This window comes from Myxocyprinus asiaticus, chromosome 29 (genome assembly GCF_019703515.2).
Source record: "Myxocyprinus asiaticus isolate MX2 ecotype Aquarium Trade chromosome 29, UBuf_Myxa_2, whole genome shotgun sequence".
NCBI classification, from domain to species: Eukaryota; Metazoa; Chordata; class Actinopteri; order Cypriniformes; family Catostomidae; genus Myxocyprinus; species Myxocyprinus asiaticus.
The window spans coordinates 40,364,111-40,388,820 of record NC_059372.1 but is presented as its reverse complement, the minus strand read 5'-3'; positions in this window follow the sequence as shown (position 1 = coordinate 40,388,820).

Here is a 24,710-nt window from a genome sequence, read left to right as displayed (position 1 = left end):
CACGCTTAAATATATTAAACAGGAATGTCTTTTTATCATGTTTTTCCTTGTTACTTCCTGAAACATACATATAACATAGACAATGACATATCGTAAATGACATCAGACTGTTCCAATTCAAACGAGCCCAAACACATCATAACATGGTAAGTAGATCTTGAAATATTCTTCAAAGAGTGTACATGGAAAGACAATGCACAAAAGTTCGCTCAAAACACGTTGTGTGTGTGTGTGTGTGTGTGTGTGTGTGTGTGTGTGAGAGAGAGAGAGAGAGAGAGTGTATAAAAATGTGTGTTTGGGTGGTTTATGAGGACATTTTTTTTTAGGTTACAAACTGGTAATTATGCTATAAATGTGGTTTATGAGGATATTTCTAGTGTCCCCATAATTCAACTCACTTAAAAAGCATACTAAACGATGTTTTTTGAATATGTAAAAATGCAGAAAGTTTTTGTGAGGGTTAGGTTTAGGGGTAGTTAGGGGATAGAATCTATAGCTCATACAGTATAAAAATCATTATGTCTATCGGGTCCTCATAAGGATAGCAACACCAACGTGTTTGTGTATGTGTGTGTGCATGTGCATGTCCGAGGACTTTGTGTGTGCAAACACATCCACATACTGTATTGTGCTCATCTAAAGGATTGGGATGCTCCTGAACACTTAATACTTCTGTATTTTGTAGTCTAATCCATTCATTTCCAATTGACCAGGAACACAACAGTCAGTCAGTCAGTCAGTCACATTTATTTATATAGCACATTAAAAAACAGCAACTGTTGACCAAAGTTCTGTGTTTACAGATACCATATGTGAACAAAGTCAAGGAATTTTATTCCAATTGGAGTAAGTACAAATAAAATTTGTTAAAAAAATAAAAACAACAAAAGGATTAAGAATTTATATATATATATATATATATATATATATATATTTACTAATGAAACAATAAACAATTGTCAAATACATTTAGATCCACTAATTATGTGCTAACACGCCTCAATTTTAAAACATATCTAGGCTTAGGTCATCTCTCTTTTCTGGCCCCCAAATTGTATCTCTAATAATTTAGCCCCCTTGACATATACTGCTCATTTGTCTTTTGACACAATTTTGGCTGTCATTGCCTCAAAACCCTTGTGACTCTTGACATGCATGTTTTGTTTTTGTTTTTTTTTATGCCATTCCTTTATATTGTGTTGGTAGGCATCCTTGTTTTGTACTTTTGGATCTAAATCCACTAATGCCAACACAAGGCTGGTCCACTTTTGGGAAGTATTTGCTGGCATAAAATGTAGGACTGTTTTGTGTACCAGCTGCAGCACATTTGCATCACTCAATAGATCAACATCCTCCAGAGGCTGCTACGTGTCTTAAATTTATCTTGATTTGAGGTCAGCACTTCTTTGAACAGGTGCGGTTTTCTCACTAAGTTTGTGTGGAGTTGACTCATGCTGGCGCAGAACCCTTGCACCACACACTTGTAGCAACAGGAAGTTGGACTGGACCCACACACTTTGCATCTTTGTCTGGCTATATAAGTAAACTGAAAGAAATGTGGGTGTCTGTTTTTAATCAACGTATTGGGGTGTCTGTTCTTAATCAACTTTAATTTTTGTCTTTCACTTTCAGACTAATTTCCAGTCCTTCACACTAGCATACACTCGGTGCACATGACTCTTTGGAGCAGCAGCAGCAGTACACAAGTCTTGGTGATAGATCTGCTTGGTTGGGGGGTTGTGTTTTGTGTTAATGGTCTTGTGCAGCTTCCCTGCTTTGTTGGGGGACTGTTTGTAATGTCTATTTGTTCAGCAGCATGTCTTGAGTTTTTTTTAATTGTGCAGCAGCAGCAGCATATCCACATGCTTGACCCAGTATGTCTGTGCATTTTCTTGCTGTAGCAAGTCTGCATACTTGCTCTGCAGCAGCATAGCAGATCTAGTCCGCCAAGACCACTATCCTATTAATATGTCATACCCATGTTAACATTCTAAATATTTCCGAGAGCTTTCATGATTTAGAGCATTTTTATGACTTTTAAAACTTTAAAACACATCTGGAGACCCCTGCATTAGGAGTTGTGCTTCTTCCAGCTGTGTTTGAATGCAAGAATGTGTCTGTATCTTTCCATGTCTGCTGTCAGTGATTGTTGTATGATGTCTGTACAGCTGAGCATTGCCTGTATTGCTGGAATTTAGCTTACTGCCCCCTGCTGACTGAAACTTGTCCACATCAGTACATGAAAACCCAGTTATTGAGCAAGTCCTGAGGAATGTGTATGCTACAGCAGGTTAACTGCTTTTAGAAACACCTTTAATAAAAAACCAGGGGTGCAGGAAACATCTGAAAAGATTTAAAGATGAAATAAAATGGACCCTATTAACTTTTTAAAATGCATTCCTTGTCTTATTTTGCATATTTCATTTGTGCACATTATCCCCCCCCCCCCCCCCCTTTGTAGACATTTATGACAACCTCTAAACAAATATCCTTTCCAGCTGTTGTCACAAATCCCTCTAAAGGTGCGGTCACACAACACTTTGCGCTTTATTCACTCCCATTGATTCGCATCCAATGTGGGAGACAGGAAACGTGAGCTCATGCAAAGAAATTTTGCATTCCGCTTCCGTTTGGTGAACTCTGACCTGTGAATTTGTATAACGAGAAAACGTGTGACCAACTGAAGATCAAAACGTCACACACTATCCTTTTGGCTCAATAAAAAAGTAAAATTTAAGCGGCATGTTTTTATTTTTGCAGGAAAGTGATTAGATGGCATATTTAACATGTTGAATATAATATTATTTCTTAGTTGTGATTTATTATGTATAAAAACCAGAAGATGTCTGAAATAATTTTGCATGTTCAAAGTCTAGTGTGACCGTGGCTTTACTTTTATATCCCCTCTCCTCCAACTCCTGGCTCAGTTCTGATATGTAAAACACACTTTTCACGATCCAATCAATTCCTGTAGATAAAATCAAGTTCGCCTACATTTTTTGTCATTGAATATCCTGCATATGGAAGTAAAATGAGTTATGAACAGTGTTTCATGTTGACCTTTTCCAAGTGAGAGGGACAATCTAAGACATTTCTAAAAGTTATAATGGTTGCTAGCTCCTGTAAAATGCTTTGGTCAATCTTACCTACTTTTTTTGCCCATGTCAGAGCTGGTTTTCCGCAGGCACCCTAAAAATAATACGCAAAGATGGTTTTCCTCAGGAAATACAGCATGACTGTGTGGAGGCCCATTGGAATATGAGGGACATTTATGGGAACAGAGATAGTCAACAGGGGAATAAAAACAGGCTCTTAATGCTGTGGAGTAAAGGTGAAGGCCAAGAGGTTGTACTGGATCTCATTGTCCTAAACAGCAGGGGCAGGGGAGATGCCACAGTGCACATGTACTTGGTATACTGTCTGGACAGCATTGAAGAAACATATAGTCTGTGAGCAACATGGGATGTTCTGTCTTAAGTTTCCATTTCGTAAGATGGTTTGAGTCTGGCCAACAGAATGTACTCATTACATTACATTCTGCCGCTCTCTCCCCATTGTTTTTCTGTCACCTCTCTACTCTGTCTCTCTAATAAGAGAGAAATAAAGAGGCCAACAGAAACAAAAGCCAACAGTTACAACATATGCCAATGCCACCACAACATTCATCTCAAGCTTTGCAATGAACATAAATTTTGACAAGTACCAGACTGATTTGATTCTCCAGAAAAGATGGAAATACACTTAGTGACTATGTTTACATGCACAGAGTTGTCTATTGTTAAGGGTACATAACAGAATGTATGCAATGTAGCGTGATGAAAATACCTGTTTACGCATATATGTTTTCTGTTTGATTGGTGGGAGAGAGTTGTCCTACACTGCTCTGCGTGTATGCAAGGTGTTTTTGTCTCCGATTGTAAAAGTAGTTTTTATGTGCCACACGCAAAAACATATTGGCTTATATCTTCAAAAAGAAATAAACGAATCAAGATTCTTTGAACAACTTTTTGTTCTGGAGGGTCCCTAGATGATATGTAGGATACAACAGGGCTAAAGCCCTCGTGGGGTAAAAGCCTCCTTTGATTTTATTTTCTCCCAAAACACTAAATGGCAAAAAAAAAAAAAAAAAAACTACCACAGTACTTTCATAAACACCTGTTTGTCACTATACACTGCACAATTTTCCTGATCCATGAGATCTTTGCGTGTGGTGTTGATGATCCAATCTCAATGGAGATTCACTTGTTTATAGAATACTTGAGAAATGCCAAATGTGACTGAAATTAACAGGAAATGGTGCACAATTTTTTGAAGTGGTTATTTAAAATAAATTTGTTACTCATAAAAGCATCTTGCAGTCTCAAATGTATTTGACAATTTTTGCCCTATAACTACTGTGTTGCCCCTGGACTGGGGGTCTTTTACTAGGGATGTGCACGCTGTTTTTCTATATACTGTTAACACGCACTGATCTTTAACTGTTGCACTGAATCTCACTGTTTTTTGTTTCAGTGTCTCGCACAGGATCTCTGCATTTTTAGACACCAAGTTACAAAGAACTTTAATTTTTATCAACGCATCTCGAAACACCTGCGTTGCGTTTCATTCATTGTGCTGCGATCTGAAGAAGTTAAGGACTGTTACACCATTAAACATGATTCCAGGTTGTTTTTCACCGGGCAAAGTATACAGGCAATGACAGTTTGATTGTTTTTGTTTGACTTTTATCATTTGAAGATCTATGTATTGTACTAATCTAGGCTCATAGCTCCCTCTGCACTTTATTTGCTGCTTTTTTAATTAGTGTATGAGGAAATTCCATTGCAATAAACGTTCTTTATTCCCACTACGAAAAACCGATTAACCGTTCGTGATACCTCGTGATTAACCGAATGTTAAAAACAGTAACCATGCACATCCCTACCTTCACCCGCCTCATCAATTAAAAAATAAAATAAAATTTTTAACATGAATTTTAATCAAAACAATCTTTTATTTTTTTCATGCAAATACACTTTGTGAATATTTTTCTTAAATAAGTGCCTTTAGCCCCATTGTACATTAAATAAATGTAAATATACCAAAATGGTTGCATGATCAACTTATTTCGGGCAACAGTGACATTAGCCTATCATCTTTAAGCTCTGGCACGATGTAGTCGCCAGTGTCGGTAAACAAAAAAGCACAGGAAGTGCCCTGGAGCCACCATCACGCTGAGAGGTGGAAAGAAAAAAACAACCCCGTCAATCCAACAACTGTTTTTATCACTCAACTGCTAGCAGCTAATGGCACAAATACTTCAAGAAGAGAATTCATAAATGAAACCCCATGTGCCAAATCTGTAATATCCGGTCGTACATGAGGAGTGTGAAGGGAAACATTAAAGAAACCCCCTGAAGGTTCTTCGCTATGAAATTGTCAGATATTAAGACAGAAAGATGGAGCGAAGAATGTTATTCTATAACTTATATCCTGAATGTTGGTACAGGTCCAGATTATAATTTTTTCTGTTTGGTAATGTTATATTAATGATGGATGATGTGATGAAATTTAAAATGAAGCATGAGTTGTGATTATTGGACACTAAATATTTCTCATTTGACCTTGTGATCTCATTTATGGCGTCGCAGCTCATTTCCATGCTGAAGCACAAGAATAATGGGCCAAGTCCTCAAAGATGTCCAACAGGGTGCAACCAATATCCATTTAAGTAATAGTTCACCCAAAAATGGAAATCCTGACATTATTTACTTACGCTCATGTTGTGCCATGCCCATATGACTTTCTTCTGCGGAACACAAAAGGAGATTTTTAAAAGAATATCTCAGCTCTGTAAGTCCATACAATGCAAGTGAATGGTGACCGAAACTTTGAAGCTCCAAAAAGCACAAAGGCAGCATAAAAGTAATCCATATGACTCCCGTGGTTTAATCCATGTCTTCTGAAGTGATTTTGGTGAGACAGACCAGAATATAACTAATTTTTCACAATAAATCTTTATGTAATGAAAGTCAATGGGGATGGCTGTAGGGCTCCAATATGACAGACAAGCACCATTAAATAGTCATAAAATGAGTCCCTTCAGAAACCAACAAGATAGCTTTGTGAGGAACAGACCAAAATGAAATGGTATCCAGAGAAAATATTTCCCTCCACTGTCCGCATCTACTCAATTGCCACTTATAAATGCAACGAGTCAGGTTTGACGCCAGTGCAACATGACCAATCATCATTGACATTTGTGTGTCACATGACTGATCGCAATATGGCAAGTTTGTGGAATGTGGAAGTGCGAATGAGATATAAGAGCTGCGGTGGAAGGGAAGATGATCAGTGAAAAATAACTTGCAATAGCTTTGTGTGAGACCGAAATGTGTGGCTTAAGAAAACTTGGAATATAACGCATGAGTCATATGGACTACTTTTATAGTGCTTTTTGGAGCTCAACAGCATCCGTCCCCATTCACTTTCATTGTATGGAAAAGAGCGGCCAGTACATTCTTCAATATTTCTCCTCTTCTGTTCCACAGAACAAAGTAATATGGGTTTGGAACAACATAAGGGTGAGTAAATGATGACATAATTTAAATTGTTATGTGAACTATCCTTTTCAACCCTTAAAACTTACAAATAAATAGCAGTTAAAAAAAATACTAAAATATCACACTGTATTACAATTGTCAAAAACAACTGAAAGCACTTCTCAGTTTGCTAACAATGGACAGTGTATGGCAGAGATTGCTGTTTTAGCGCTGCAGATGGCTGAGGAATCCAAACACTCTTGGAAACTGTGGTTTTCTGTTTCTCATTTTATGAACAATTCAATATATTCTTATACAACAGTGTGGAGTGCTGCTCTAAGCAGGATCGTTCAGATGATGAATATGGCCGAGGTCAGTTTTCCAGGAATCAATACCGTGTCTGGCATTGAAGGAAGGAGAATGAATCATAATTCATAAATAGCATTTGTGGGATGATATGAGATATTAGCATCACATTTCTTCAGTTTGCTCTGTATTGTTAATATAGAATTTAATATGTTGGACGGCACAGGATGCAACTGGAAATTGGTGAAATTCTGCTTAGCACAACAAATGTTTTTCATAAAATCTGTACTTTAATTTAATCTGTAGATCTGGGCTTGTACAGTGCTGTCAGATGTTGTTTTTTTTTTTTTTCCTCTCCTTTGTATCTTTCTTTCTGTATCTTTCTCTCTCTAGCTATCTCTCCCCATTAAAATGTCTTCCCAATGTATCATTTTCCAAAAAATTGTTTAGGACCAATATCTTGGGCACTGTGTTGGTGAAGCTACTTTGAAACTGTAGCTTGCCAATCTACAAGCTACTCATAAATGAAAGTAGTTAAACTAAAGTCAAGCTACCCTTTGAAAAAAATAGTTTGCTACACTACAATTTACAAACAAAAATTAACAAACTATTTATATGGCACTAAAGTCAGAATATTTATTAAGATGGCAGCGCTGAATATATTAATGTCATTTTCTAAAAACATATAATAAAAAAAATAAAAAAAAACATTATGTAACTGAATCAAAAACATAATTATCAGTATTTATGTATTTAAAAAAAAATGTTAAAAGCTGGGAAGGGAGTTCAAATTTTATAATATTTCAAATAAATGGGCGAATCAGTTTCCCAATCTGTCACTCACTCGACGTTGTGTCAATGTAGTGACACTAGGGGTCACTATTGGGAGCCGAAGACACCTCTGGTCTTTGATAAAAGGCCAACGAAAATTGGCGAGTGGTATATGTATAAAAGGAGCTGGTATGCAACCACTCATTCAGATTTTCTCTTCGGAGCCGAATGGTCATGCTCACTGAGCTGAATTCCCACGACTGTTCATTCACCTCTGCTGGATCTGACGGCGCATTTCAGCAGCTTCTCCCTCATCTGCACTGGTGCACTGCAGAGAATGCCCGTTGGCACTTCGGCAGAAATAAGAGTATATTTCTCGCCCAGCTGTGGCACAAATCCGCCCCCGATGTGACAGTCTCCACGGGTCACAAGGACAGGCCTCTTCCTCCCCCAGGTAAGTACTTCGATGTCCCTGAACTCAGCATGGCCACGACATGGTGTAGCACCTCGGGCTCCGCCCCACCTGCCGGTATGTCCGACAAGATTGTCCCTTTGGTCCCCCTCGCGCAGAGCTTGGATGCGTGGCTTGCACTTTCCAATCCATCGCGATGGCTGGTCCGGACCGTCCGACTCGGCTACGCGATTCAGTTCACCAGGTGTCCGCCCAGGTTCAGCGGTATCCACTTCACCTTGGTGAAGGACGAAAACACTGCTACCTTGCGCGTGGAGATCGCCACCCTCCTACGGAAGGGTGCGATAGAACTTGTCCCTCCAGCCGAGATGAAGAAGGGGTTTTACAGCCCCTGCTTCATCGTGCCGAAAAAAGGCGGTGGGTTGCGGCCAATCTTGGACCTGGCTTTACACAGACTGCCGTTCAAGATGCTGACGCAAAAACACATTCTGGTGAGCATCCGGCATCAAGATTGGTTCGTGGCGGTAGACCTGAAGGACGTGTACTTCCACGTCTCGATTCTACCTCGACACAGACCCTTCCTGCGGTTTGCATTCGAGGGTCAGGTGTATCAGTACAAGGTCCTCCCTTTTGGCCTGTCCTTGTCCCGTCGTGTCTTCAAGAAGGTCGCAAAGGCAGCTCTTGCCCCGTTAAGGGAAGTGGGCATTCGCATTCTCAACTATCTCGACGATTGGCTAATCCTAGCTCACTCTCGGGACATGTTGTGTGCACACAGGGACTTGGTGCTTTCACACCTCAGCCGATTAGGGCTTCGGGTCAACTGGGAAAAGAGCAAGCTCCTCCCGGTTCAGAGCATCTCTTTCCTCGGTTTGGAGTTGGACTCAGTCTCTTTGACAGCGCATCTCACGAACAAGTGCACACAGTCAGTGCTGGTCTGTTTGAAGGCGTTCAAACAGAAAACAGCGGTTCCACTGAAACTCTTTCAGAGGCTCCTGGGGCATATGGCATCCTCAGTGGTGGCTACCCTGCTCGGGTTGATGCATATGAGACCGCTTCAGCACTGGCTTCAGACTCGAGTCCCGAGATGGGCATGGCGCAACGGGACTCATCACGTGGTCATCACGCCGGTCTTTCACCGTCTTTTCAGCCCTTGGACCGACCTCTCGTTTCTACGGGCAGGTGTTCCCCTAGAGCAGGTCTCCAGGCACATCGTGGTCACGACAGATGCCTCCAAAATGGGCTGGGGCGCCGGCTTATGGACGGTCCCGCGACTGCATTGGCACGTTAGCTGCCTCGAGTTGTTGGCAATTCTGCTCGCCCTGCGGATGTTCCAGCCGTTGATCCAGGGCAAGCACATGTTAGTTCGGACAGACAACACGGCAACGGTAGCATATGTCAACCGCCAAGGCGGTCTGTTCTCTCGTTGTATGTCACAACTCGCCCGCTGTCTCCTCCTCTGGAGTCAGCAGCACTTCAAGTCGCTGCGAGCCACTCACATCCCGGGCGACCTCAACACTACAGTGGACATGCTGTCATGGCAGGTTACCCTCAGGGGAGAGTGGAGACTCCACCCTCAGGTGGTCCAGCTGATCTGGAGTCAATTTGGACAGGCACAGGCAGACCTGTTCGCCTCCCAAGAATCCTCCCACTGCTGGCTCTGGTACGCCCTGACCGAGGCACCCCTCGGCATAGACGCGCTGGCACACAGCTGGCCTCCTGGCCTACGCAAACATGCGTTTCCCCCAGTGAGCCTACTAGCACAGACTCTGTGTAAGGTCAGGGAGGATGAGGAGCAGGTCATCCTGGTAGCACCCTACTGGCCCACCCAGATGTGGTTCTCAGACCTCAGGCTCCTCGCAACAGCCCCCCCTGGCGAATTTCCCTGAGGAAGGACCTTCTTTCTCAGGGACGGGGTACCATCTGGCACCCGCGACCAGACCTCTCAAATCTCCATGTCTGGCCCCTGGAGAGGACGCGGAAGAACTAAGCGGTCTACCACCCGCGGTAGTAGATAAAATCACTCAGGCTAGGGCCCCCTCTACGAGGCGTCTGTACGCCATTAGGTGGCGTCTGTTTGCTAAGTGGTGTTCTTCCTGATGGGAAGATCATGTGACATATTTTCCACTTAAATATCCCCCCCTCTCTTTGGCGAGGTGTGGTCTCTGCGGTGTCCTCCCCTTGGGAGGGACACCCCCCGACTAGACCTGGTGGCCCAGTCGGATAATCCCCCTTCTTTTTTAGGGAGTGGAAAAAAAGGAGGAGAAAAGAGGCCACGGCTGGGTTAGCCTGTCTCTATCTTTTGGGTAGTCAACTTGTCCCCAAAGGGCCGTTCTACACTCATAACTATGTTGGGGGAGGTTACGTGTTGTCCTGGTGCGCTGGCTACAAGGCACACAGTGGTCTGCCCGTCACACACCGCTAGTTCACGTAACACAGTTCAGCCAGTTGCGGCATTTTGTAAAGGGACCCCTAGTGTCACTACATCGACACAACGTCGAGTGAGTGACAGATAGGGAACGTCCTGGTTACTTGTGTAACCTCCGTTCCCTGATGGAGGGAATGAGATGTTGTGTCCCTCCTGCCACAAAGCTGAACCACCCGCTGAAATGGCCGGACCTTGTCTCGGCTCCTCAGCATAAAACCTGAATGAGTGGTTGCATACCAGCTCCTTTTATACCCGTATGTCCAGGGGAGTGGCATGCAAATACCACTCGCCAATTTTCATTGGCCTTTTATCAAAGACCAGAGGTGTCTTGGGCTCCCAAGAGTGACCCCTAGTGTCACTACATCGACACAACGTCTCGTTCCCTCCATCAGGGAACGGAGGTTATGCAAATAACCAGGACATTTTTGACCCAGTTCATTGAAATGAACCATCTGATCGAACCGACTCACTAAAATGCATCAAACTATCTGGAGATCAGAGATAATGTTTGATTATTGCCTCAGTTGTTCGGCTGAATGACAATGTGACATAAAAACAGTAATGCAGCATTTTTGAGTTTAACAGCTTGTTGAAAAATATTGTCACTTATAACTTTCACAGTTTCATTTTACTCATAATTTGGCTTTTGAATGAAAATGTCCTTTAAATTTAGTCATATCATTATATCATATTAATTAATTTGTCAATTTTACTCTGACTAAAATGGCATATAATTTTAGTCAACAAAAATAAAATTTTAGTTGACAATAATGTCCAAAATGAAAAAAACATGTACAGACCAAACATTAAATACATATTTTGAAAAATGTATAAACCACTTATCAAACACAATTATTTAAAAATGTTTAAAACATTAAATATTAATATGAATACCTTAACTCCTGAAATAATATTATATAATGAATATTAAAGCAGTACTTTTCAATGAACATGTAAATAAATAAGTATGGAAAAACTAAGGACTGTCCCAAAAAACGCTTGTGTTTGGAACTAATTTCTTGCGCCATGGATCAGGATCTACCGCTGTTAGTTCGAAAGATGTGCCCAAGCCTCCGTTACGAATTTGAAAACCACACTTTAGAACAAGTAACGACAGATCGAGCTGTTTCTAGCAAGTTATTGGAGAAACAAGGATGTGTGCGTACAGTATGAGACAGAGAGAAAGAGACTGAGCATGTGATTACCTTTGTCTGTTAGTCTAACTCTATCCCTCAGCTTTAGTGTAATCTGCTCCGATCGTGAAGTGATAATGCCATACGTGCTATCAGAATTTTCCTACAAATATTTCACTTACGTTCAAGTGTTTTGTTGTCACAGAGAAAACATGGAGGATGCCAGTTTCATTCTTATATATTTCTTGAGGAACTTTATTTTGACACCAACACAGAAAGCTTTCTCTCCATGTTGAAAGTTTACGTCTTCTCCCAACTCCCAACTTTTGTCAGGTAGGCGCCCTGTAGCATGTTTGATAACTGTTTTGATTACTAATCTTTAATGTCACTGGAATAAATGAAAACTCACACATCTAGCTGCTCTTATGTATCTGCACAGCTCTTACACGTTAATTTAGAAACACCATGAACACAAGCGGAGTGATACAAACAGTAAAACGTCCCAGTGCTGATGGTGTGAGCTATCAGCACTCCTTTAACATCTCTAATCCAGTCAGATTTGAGGATCGGAACTAACTGCTGTATAATATGAAGTATTAGCTACTTTTATAAGTTACACTTATGTGAATTCCTCACATTTGGAGAGTTTAGGACATTGGGTTACATGTAGCATATAACAGCGTATTCACAACTTTAGTTACGCATTCTGACAAACGCGTAACTTAGTTTTAGTTCACATGCACATTCGCCTTATTATCTGTGCAGATGTAAGTTGTAATATTAAGTATATGTTGTGGATATAGTTGATTAAATCACATGTATAGGATGCATTTGAGTGAGGTATAAGTAACCCTTTAATAAAGTTCATTGCACAGGTGTTCAGCTCTTTCATCTCATGCAGCTGAAGTGGGGAAATCGGCAACATAAATGTATTTTCTTGTCGTATTTTCATCAAAAATAATTTTTTAATGAAAACCGTTTGATTATCATCATAATGTGTCTTTTTTTGTCTTGTTTTTGTTATTATTGACTAAAAAATAAAATAAAAAAAATAATAATGAACATTTTCATCATGAAGATTTGTTTAGTTGAAAATTAAAAAAAATGTTGTTTAGTTAGTAGGGTTGCGTCTTTTACTGAATTACGTCCCAACATTGCTTGTGCATCATAGCACCAATTTGTATTATTTATCTGCAGTCTATCCACTATCCATCCTCTCTCTCTTCCACTTTCTTTCCTCATTGATTTTGATTCTGACCTTCCTTTAACCTTCTGTAAATAAATCACCCTCTGTGCCATTTGGCTCGCTAGGGTGGCCTTCCTTGCAGATGGAGGGAATAAAATGAGGAAGGGTAAAAGAAAGGAGTCACTTATCCACTGACGTCCGCAGGAACTGTTAACGCAACACAATGAGGTCATATGACCTTACGAGACAGAGGTTTAACAGGTTTCCCATGGGTGAGGGCATCCGAACAATGACCAGTCTATAAACAGACACCAGCAAACTGATAAAAAAAAAATATGACATGACTCCGTCAAGATAACGAGCACTCATGAAGATGGTTTGCATGACTTTCCAGCTCACTATCTCTTTCAGTTTTGTTTGTGTACTTTAGTGGTTTATATTAAAGGTGCCTGTTTATTGTGTGACAATAGGTACATTAATGTGTGAATGTTTCAGAGGTGTAAGCCGGTTACAGCATGCATTTTATGCTATAATAGAGCAATGCTGCTCTATGTAAATGTATGTTATTCATTAGCGAACTCAAACAGAGCAGAATGTGGAGAGACAGCAAGAGAAAATAGGCTATGGGCTATGTCTTAAAAGTCTAGTGAAAATCTGAGGCAACATTGCATGTATCCTTGAAGAATAAAGCAATGCTATAGAAAGGCAATAGGTATTACATTTCTAAGTGATCTGACTTGCAATTGTTAAATGGCAGAATATAAAATGGGTTAAAAATGCCAAAGATTTACATTGAAGGAAGGACCCAAGCCTTTTCAAGGAAGTAGTATATCAAAGCAACACACTCTCGTAACTATACATCATTATAGCCATTTTTTTTTTTTTTTTTTTTTTTGCACCACCAATAAGTCACCCTTGGCTCATATTTTAAATGTCACTCTGGAGGATTTAAATACTTTACCCAATGTTACATTGTAAAGTAAAATGAACTGAAAATTCTGTCATAATTTACTCAAAGCTTTGCTTTGCTTTGTTTTGCTTGCAATGGGACACAAAGGGAGTTTTCAGAATGTCCGATATGCGACTCAAGCAATGAGAAAAGCACCATAAAATTATCCTAAATGTAATCATGATCCCCCGCTCATGCAATTTTGTATAATTTCTGCAATTTTCCACATAAATTGTGAATCTGAGGTCATCTAATCGCCTTTCTCCATGTTTGACAGCACCAAAACAAATGCTCTAAAAGCTTGTCGCAGTCAAGACCTATCCAACCGCACAGCCGCCATTCTATTATCTCCACGTAGGGTTGCCAACTGTCCTGTATTAGCCGGGACATCCTGTAATTTGGCTAAAATTATGATATTCCGTACGGGACACCTTTTGTCCCGTATTTGAGGGCCTGCTCTGAGTGCTGTCCGCAGTGCAGGTCAGTGACAGACATTTGGAGTGGTCACATAATCCACTGTTTCACCAGAAAATAAGACACAAAAACATCTTGGTTACTGATGTAACCTCTGTTCTCTGTCTGTCACTCACTCGAAGTTGTGTCGATGTAGTGACCACTAGAGGTTCGCTCTTGAGAGCCCCAAACACTTTGCTTTATTCAGAAAAGGCCAATGAAAATTGGCGGACACGGGCAGGCTGCTGTGTGCCTCGCAGCGAGCGCTTGACCACGTCATGACCTTCCAATGAATTAGGTAAGGCGTCTCCCAAGTCCCAATAAGGGTGGGAAGAGGCACTTACCCGAGGACACTACAGGCGGTGGCCTTTCCTGATTTTTGTATTCAGCAATTTCCCGCTGAGCACCTGCTAGAATAGCGCTGGGGAAGTGCTCTTCCCTCTCTAGGAAGGAGAGCACTATGAAGACCACATCCTACCGGCGGGAGGTTAACATGTGGAGAATACCTCACATGGACTTACCAACGGGGAAGTTCTCATATGGAATTATGCCACTGGGCAGGACCCTATCTACGGAGAGGGTACACAGCAACAGTGGCCGAGGAAGAGCAGAGCTCTGACGATGGGAAACACAGGGTTCACCTGAGGGGAAACCGAACAGGGGAAACCGAACAGTGGAAACGCATCATATGGGATTACCGAGGGGGGAATCACCACATATAGAGCACTGAGCCCAAGTACACGGGCTCACCTGAAAAGGGGCATACCACGAGTACTGGGCCTGGTGGCATTACTCCTCCACCGAGTTCGCCACCAAATAGTGCTTAAGGATTTAAAGAGGCGTCCAGTGTTCACCAGTTATGGGGAACTGTTGTGGACAAGATAGCACACATTATCACCTCAACAGGGGAAAGGGTAAAGGCGCAATGCAAGCGATACACCCGACCGGCCGCCCGGCCTACTTGTTGTTACCCCGTAACTCTCAGTTCAAAACCGGTTCGATGCACAGGTTGTAGAACCTTGCAAAGGAATTGGGTGTAGCCCAACCCGCTGCTCTGCATATGTCTGCTAGAGAGGTGCCCCTCGCCAGTGCCCAGGAGGACGCAACACCTCTGGTGGAGTGCGCCCGGACTCCCAAAGGGCACAGCAGGTCTTGTGATTGGTAAGCCAGAGAAATGGCATCCACAATCCAATGGGACAACCTCTGTTTGGAGGCTTTCCCCTTCTGCTGCCCTCCAAAGCAGACAAAGAGCTGCTCCGAGCATCTAAAGCTCTGCGTGTGGTCCAGATAGATGCGCAGGGCATGAACTGGACAGTTCCACCTGCGCCTCTCCGAATCTCTCCCAAATCAGCTGGACTGCGCAGGGGTGGAGCCTCCACTCTCCACGGAGCGTTATCTGCCGTGAGAGCACATCCACTGCATGGTTGAGGACGCCCGGGGGATGAGACTTCAACATCTGCTGACTCCAAAGGAGGAGGCAGTGGGCGAGTTGCGACATGTGACGTGAGCGTAACCCGCCCTGGTGGTTTATGTACGCCACAGTCGCTGTGTTGTCCGTCTAGACCAACACGTGCTTGCCCTGAATCAACGGCCGAAGCCTCCATAGGGCAAGCGATACTGCCAGCAACTCTAGGCAGTTGATGTGCCATTGCAGGCGGGGCCCTGTCCAGAGCCTTGATACTGCCTGCCCGTCGCACACAGCGCCCCAGCCCGAATGACTGAAAGTTTGATGGCACCGTGGTGTGATAGTCACGCGCTGGGTGCCGTGGTGCCATGCCCACCTCGGGACTCAAGTCTGTGGCCAGTGCTGGAGTGGTCTCATTTGCATCAACCCGAGGGGGAGTACCGCCGCCGAGGATGCCATATGAAATTGTTTCACCTGGATCGCTACCTTCTGCCTGAAGGTTTTCAGGCAGGCCAGCACCAACTGTGCATGCTTGTTTGTAAGGCATGCCATCAGGGTGACCGAGTCCAACTCCATACCGAGAAAAGAGATGATCTGCACTGGGGAGAGCTTGCTCTTTTCCCAGTTGACCTGAAGCCCCAGTTGGTCAAGGTGCCGAAGCACAAGGTCCCTGTGCGCACACAATAGATCCCGTGAGTGAGCCAGGATCAGCCAGTCTTCGAGATAATTGAAAATGTGAATGCCTTTCTCCCTTAACAGGGCCAGGGCCGCCTCTGCGACTTTGGTAAAGATGCGAGGAGACAGGGACAGACCAACAGGGAGGATCTTGTACTGGTATGCTCATCGAGGAAGGATTGATACGTGAAAGTACGTCCTTCAGGTTGATGGCTGCGAACCAATCCTGATGTCATAGAGTCAGGATGCGCTTCTGCATCAAGATCTTGTATGGAAGCCTGTGTAAGGCTCTGTTCAAGGCACACAGATCCAGGATTGAGTGCAACCCCCCCGGGCACACTCTTTTGCGACACGGCTAAGGGAACGGGTTCTATCGAAGGGTGGTGACCTCCACCCGAAGGACCGAGTCATCCTCGCATTGCACTGCGTTGGAGAGGACACCGCTGAACCTGGGTGGCTGTCTCGTGAACTGGATCACATAGCCGAGCCAGATCGTCCTGAAGAGCCGTCGCGATGGGCTGGAAAGCGCTAAACAGGCTTCCAGCCTTTGCGCTAATGGCACCAGGGGGACGATTGGATTTATCACACACGGAATGGGTGGTTCGTGGCAGAGCAGACGCCCTACCAGGAGGATCGTCCAGGGGTGGTGTGCTGCTCAGCGAGCCCGCAATGGTGAGCGGTGGCTGAGGCGGGCGAGCGGCCCAAGAACCAACGTATATTCCTGTTTGCCATCTATCTTTAGACAGAAAACAAGGGAACGTGAGATACTCGCGTCCCACTCATTGACCGGAAAGACTTTCAGCACCTGGCCATTGCTGGTGCGAGGGCCAGTGGGGCTGAGCATTGGAGAATGACCCAGGGAATGAGGAAACTGCTCTTTTATTGACAATTTGGGTGCCGGAGCTCAGAAGGCATCCGGTGATGTTATGAGGATACTCACCTCGTGCTGACCCAGGGGCGGGAGTGGGACCCGTGCGCACACCTGGGTCAGAGTAGTCAATGAGAGTTGCCTCATCCCTGGGTCGCCCATCTCAGGACTGCTTCAAAGCCCGTCCGGGGTTCTTGGCGGCCAGCTGGCGGGCAGGCGGTGTACGGGCTCCGATGGTGGGGGAGCCGGGGACGGCACCACAGGAGGACAGCCCTGGCGAGAGGCAGATGGGGCATGGGACTTCGGAGGCCTATAGGCGGCTGAGTCGCGCTGCGGCAGGAAATGTTTGATGGCCTCCATCTGCTTCTTCACCGTCGAGAACTGATGGGCGAGATCCTCGACAGTGTCGCCAAAGAGCCCCCCTTGGGAGATGGGCGCATTGAGAATGCGGACCTTCTCGGCGTCACGCATCTCCGCAAGGTTGAGCCACAGGTGCTGCTCTTGGACCACAAAGGTGGACATCATCCGGCCCAGGGCGCATGCCATGACCTTCGTCACCTGTGGAGTGAGGTCAGTCGTGGTATGCTGTTCCTGCATAAGCCCTGAGTTGGTCCTACCCTCGTGCAGATCTTTGAGAGCCTTGGCCTGGTGGATCTGCAGGATGGCCATGGCATGCGGGGCGGGGGTGGCCTGACCTGCTGCGTTGTAAGCCTTCACCACGAGTGATGAAGCAAACTTACACGTCTTGGAAGGAAGCCTTGGTTGGTTCCTCCAGGTGGCTGCACCCTGCGGGCATAAATGCACCGCAATGGCGTGCTCTACCTGGGGAAGCTCGACATATCCCTTAGCCGCTCTGCCGTCGAGAGTAGTTAGGGTGGACAAGCCGGCGAAGCGTGTATGGGCAGAGAAAGGTGCCTTCTACGACTTCGTGAGCTCCTCATGCACTTCCGGGAAGAGCCCAGATACCAATAATCTAGTCGCGGGCAAGCACGGCTGCCAACTCAGCGTCCACCTCATCCTGAGCTCTACTGTCCAAGAGCAGGATCTCAGAAGATTTGTCTGCTTCCAAAAGCAGAAGCCCACCCTCCGATACTGCAACCGATAACTCATCCTTGTCGTGAGCTCCGAATGAGATATTAAATCCTGAGGTGGACTGCCTACCTCGCTCGTGAACTCTACCGGGCAGAACGAGCGTGCTGGGAGGTCCGCAGGGACTGAGCCAGCGGGAACACTCCCATATCCACAACCAGATCGCCCGCGGTGCTCGCCGACGCAGCCGCCTGAGTCTCAACCCAGGACGGACCAGGTCGGGAAGCAGCCGCGGTGGCTCGCTGCTTCACGAAGAAAGAAGAGAGCTGCGACCGCAAGTTCTCATGGGCATGTTCACACATGCGCTCGGCTCCGAAGAACAAGTCTGAATTAGGGATGTAACGGTTTCAAGGTTTCACAATATACCTCGGTTTTAAAATGGACGGTTATCATACCGTTGAAATATTCTCATTGACAGTACTGCATGAAGATAAAGACAGATTTTTTCAGAACTTTTCTAAAATCCAAATCAGTTTAATTAAGACAGAATCTGTGACATTTACACAGCATCATATATACTTGGCTAGATAAAATAAATCTTTAAATTGTGCCTTCCTCATGTTGCATTTGACTGTCACTCAGTTTTAAAGGTGACATGCAGGTGTCGCGAGCGCTGTGCATCACGAGCACATCAGAAGTCCAACACGAGCGGAGTGCAGCACGAGTGCAACATACAGACATGTCTGAGCCTGAACCTTTATTTCCACTGCCACAGAAGTTGAAGTCCACTGTCTGGGATTACTTGGCTATGTAAAAGACCCATGAGGTTACCCAGTCTGAAAAGTTTGCCACAAAAAAGTATCGGCTCAGGCAGGAAACACTTCAAACCTTAAGCACCATCTCCGTGAGCACCATCCCATGGAATTTGTGGAGATGAATGCAAGTGGAAATACAGTACACAGGATAATCAATTATAGCCCGTTTCATAAAAACACCAGATTCAATGTAATTTACATGATTTGTAATGACTAGTTAGGCTAAAGTTATGTTTATGCTTTCTGTCACATTCACATATGCAGCAAACGGATTTAAGACCTCGTTCAACTTTACGATGTGCCAACTGTTTGTTCTTTTGCCTAAGTGCAGCGCAACAGTAGGCCAATGTGTTTGATAATACTAATAATATGTTTTATTTGTAAAACATAGTATTACATATGGTTTACAAAATGCATGGCTTTTGGTGTTCAGGAAACTGACATTGACAATATTCATGCAAGAATTTGACAGTGAAACTGTGGCAAAAATGGTCAGTTTTGGACAAAATGCCAATAAATAAACTGCACATGAATAATATATTTTCAGTAGGTATTGTAGAATTGAACTAAATCACAAATGCGACAAATTACTGAATGCATACAAATGCATATTTTAAGTGTTAACATGGGCAATAATCATTACAAATGATTACAATTCAATTTCATAAATCATAAAACAACAATAACAAAATATTTTTAGTTATAATAATCTGACTACTGTACATGTTGCCAAAAAAAATTTGTTATTAATGTTTACCTGTTTGTGATTTTTTTCTTTTTTTACCTTGTCAGATTAAGAGAGTGTCCTGATGTTCAAGATCAAAAGTTTAAGGATTAAAGTTGAAGAAATCCAAAATAAAGTTCTTTAAAATATGTATCCGTGTGTTTATCAGAAATAGCCTATTTCATAACCAAATATTGAACTGCTTTTAATATTATCAATGCACCTAAATACTGTGAAACTGTAATACCGTGGTCATTTTTGTGATGGTTACCATACCGTGAAAATGTCATACCGTTACACCCCTAGTCTGAATGAGTGGTGCACGCAATCTCCTTTTATACCCATATGTCTGGGGTGGAGATGGCATGCAAATTCCACTTGCCAATTTTCATGGTCCTTTTCTGAATAAAGCAAAGGTGACTAGGGCTCTCAAGAGTGAACCCCTAGTGTCACTACATTGACACAACGTCGAGTGAGTGACAGACAGGGAACATGGCATTTATATATTTGCTTAAAATTCCATTATTTGGATAGTAACATGTGATTAGAATTTAAAAGTGCTCAGTAATTGCAGTTAGATCAAATAATCGTGATCAGGCGATGTAATAATTGTGACAGGCCTGATTACATTTATATTTACATTTATTCATTTGGCGGACGCTTTTATCCAAAGCGACTTACAAAAGAGGAAAACATAAGCTAATCATTTTAAGGAGACAGTGGTATGAAAAGTGCTGTATTACAAAGTTTCACTAGCATCATAATAGTATTCAAAACAGAATAAATCGCAACAGGAAATTTTTTTTTTTTTCTATAGTTTTTTTGATTATTGAATCAACATTTGTGTTTTATTGTTTGCCGTTTTATTGTAGGTCTTCTATTTTAACCATGCCAACATTTACTTGCATTGTCTGAACTTTTAAAAGAAAAATAATTAATGGTCTTCCATTGCACTTGTAATAGCCATGTCACAGGTTTCACCTCTTAAATGTATGTGTTATTTATAATTTTTTGCTTGCTAACTGCATATTCAGTAATTATGCACTAAAATATTTACAGGCAAATGCACTTATACATTCACTGACACAAATTACACAAGTTTTCTGTGATATTTGTGAGCTTTCACTGCAAAAACAACACAAAAAATCACTGCAAATGATGTCAACATTTTTGAGAAAAGCCGCCGCAAATCATGCTTTTTGGGCCGCAATAACCAAGAAAGTGTGACTCTACCTCTCTTTCACTCCAATTCAAATGCATTTACATTTGCAATATGCATTTGTTCCTTGTGTTATAAACATACTGCATCAGTTTACTTACTTTTGTGATGGCCGTACATTTTTAACACACACACACACATCTGGTTTGTGCGGTGTCTGGTTCTGCTGGTGCTGAGTCTCAGTGGGGTGTTGGCCATGTGCTGCTCCTCTGCGCAGTGATGAATGAGAGGAGATTTGGACAGAGCTTTGGAAAAGTGAGCCATAGTGCTTTCACCTCCACTCCAAACACTGCGAGAGCAGCAGGAGACCGCAGAGAGGTAACAGTCCAAAGAGCCGCGCTGTCAGCAACCTATGAGAGACATAAAAAACAACATCTCTCCCTCTGTCCAAGCCCCTCTTCTGTCGGAGGAGGCATCGGTGTTGTGAAAGTTTAAATAGAGTTTCCAGTGGAGCACGCTGGGTTTTAAACTCTGTCTGAGTGCTTGAAGCATCAGTTTACCTCAGACTGATTGAGCTCATTTCTATGTTGATATAAAAGGAAAACAATATTTATTTTAGAATGCAGCAGTTCAGAGCACCATGTCCAAAATGTGGGTCATGGCAGAGCTTGTTGGCTTGAGTTTGCGAAAGTTATGTATCTATTATTATATAGGTATATCTCTATGTGTATAGGTGATCTAATTGTTGACTTATCAGATTTGCAGTGGGCCCTCAGTTATTGGTGGTTTACTAGAGGTCAACCAGTATTGGATTTTGCAGATACCTACAACTAAGGTGGTGGAAAAGGCAGATAACCGATTAATCGGTCTATAGTTTTTAAAATCGATTTATTGTATTTATCCTACACTATGTTCCAAGGCCTCCGATATGCAGACATCTGATGCATATACAGTATAATACCATACCCATTGTGCGGCATGTAACCTCACATGCGACCATACGCTCCAACCCAGTGGCTAAGGCTGTGCTAGCCCCACTGGCTCTGTTAAAGCTGACCCCGATTCAAAATGACATTACATTCCATCCCCCACTTTTTGTCCTTCCTTCTTAACCATAGCCAGAAGCTCCCTTTCTCAGCTTCCTTTGCCATTTCCTTTAGATAATTCTTCAATGACGATCCAGAGATACTGTACCAACATCTTTCAATAGGCATTGCATTTATGTTCCCATAAATCCTCGACACTTGTATTGTCGACCATAACACTATGTCCAGCCACAAGGAGGTAATGGTGACCTCAGAAGGAAATTTCAGCTGCTGGCCAAGGTCCATTGTCCAATCTTTTCCAGGTGCCAGGATTGATCTGGCTTCCCTCCGCGCACTGCCTTGCATGGCCCCTCCCTTTTTTAACAAAATCAATGAACTGCCTCCAAGGAGCATGGTAGCTTTTGCTTGTGCAGTGCATGATCATGCAGACACCTGCACCATCCTTGCATCAAGTATGTCTTGCAACCAGACAACAAGTGCCACAGATTCACTCTTGGGTCCTCACACTCTTCTGTGTGCCATACCACTGAGACACATTTCCAAGGCTTGGAAGGGTGTCATAGGAGGATCGTATTAGAAAACTTAGCCTGGCCTGGGGTACCTTCCACAGGTCAGCCAACTTTAAAGCTCTATCAGATGTACCCTTCCATACTGTCCAGCACCCTTGCTGCTGATGGCTGACTACTCTAATCATATACCCTTCCTCTTTCATCCTAGATACTTCTGTAACTACCATTGCTTTCCTCTGCTTTCTGGAGGCCACTCACCACAGTTTGGGAGCCACACCACATCCAAGGCCTGATCTTTCTGACTGGGTTCTTCCAACAATCAGGCGATGGTACAGTTTAAATTGGTAAAACCAGAACTTGAATTTGCCTGGGAGATGACAATGATCTATCTTATCCAGACCCTCTTCCTTACTATAATGTGTGCAGACATAGAGGCAACAAGAGTACAAAAAAAATAAAATAAAAAAATTAGAATCTTATTTGCAGTTTATTGTGCAAACAAAATTCCAATAAAAAACTGAAAAAAATCAGATTTGGTGGAAAGAGTGGGACTTTTAACTGTAAACAAACACAAAATATGCCAGGGACTATTATTTTGAAATGCCTGTGCTCACAGCGGCTCATACAAACAGATAAGGGAAACAAAACATGCACTCATACAATCATCTACAACATACTGCAATTAGGGCTGATGATGTAATGCATTAATTTGGTCAATTCGTTATATGAAAAATAACATGTTAAAAAATGACACAATTAATCATGCCCCAACTCACATGTTCCTACCATTGGAGAAATTCAGGTTTGATATACCACACTGATGTTTTTACAAATATGTACTCCAGCTATACAGGTAACATCCCTCATCAAATCAACAAGAGCAACAAACAGCTCAGCCTTTCACAGCTGATGCGTTCTTGTGCTTTAAGATGGAGCACAACAAAATTTAGGGATCTGAGGAACTGTTTTTCAAAGTTTCAAACTACATGTAACTTGACACAGTGTCCTAAAACACAGTGCTTATGATTGGAGACGCTACACAACCAAAGAGAGACGCTCCAAAAGCATCCGTCTGACGCATGAGTACATAAACCAACAATTAACAATAGCACACAAATAGAATCAGGCCAATAAAAGCGTTTTGTTCAATAGTATGGAAACAAAACTAACAATATTTTGATTTTAAAGCATCTTTTTGTATTGTATAAATGCTTTACTTGCTGCCACAATAAACACTCACTGAACACTTTATTAGGAACACTATGGTCCTAATAAAGTGCCCGACGTGGTCTTCTGCGGTTGTAACCCATCCACCTCAAGGTTCGACATGTTGTGCGCTCTGAGGTGCTATTCTGCTCACTGCAATTGTACAGAGTGGTTATCTGAGTTACAGTAGCCTTTCTGTCAGTTTGAACCAGTCTGATCATTCTCCGTTGACCTCTCTCATCAACAAGGCGTTTCTGTCCACAGAACTGCCTCTCACTGGATGTTTTTTTTGTTTTTGGCACCATTCTGAGTAAATTCTAGAGACTGTTGTGCATGAAAATCCCAGGAGATCAGCAGTTACAGGAATACTCAAACCAGCCCATCTGGCACCAACAATCATGCCACGGTCCAAATAACTGAGATCACACTTTTCACCATTCTGATGGTTGATGTGAACATTAAATGAAGCTCCTGACCCGTACCTGCAGATTTTATGCATTGCACTGTTGCCACACAATTGGCTGATCAGATAATTGCATGGATAAGTAGGTGTACAGGTCTTCTTAATAAAGTCCTTACTGAGTATATGTATGTGATGTAATGTATTTCAATTATTTGCATTATAATATTTATTATGTATTATTATATTTATAATGATTTAAATTGTTGTATATTAATTGTGTTTATTATTTTTGTTAGTTTTTCTTTTGAAATTTCTTGTTAAATTATACTATTGTACTCATTTTAATTTTCTTAATAAAAAAGGCAATGTTTTACTTTTAATTGTTGAAGTCCACATTGAGTTGGACTATATAAAAAGCATATTAAAGAATGTAACACCTAATAGACCAACCACCTAAAATACATCTCAACACATAAACCTTGCAATTACTGCTGCCTAGTAACCACTGTATTATTGAACAGTAAAGAATACCACCAATAAAACAACACAAAGACTGTTTGGCAACCGAGTTTTATCCTTTTAAGAGTGTTTCAGACAGGAAGTGCAATGTATATTTCTGCCTATACAAACACAAACTGCATATACTTAAACAACTGTAAATACATTGTAAATGTATATGTCTGGAATATTACTCAATATGTCTGGAGTTAGTGCA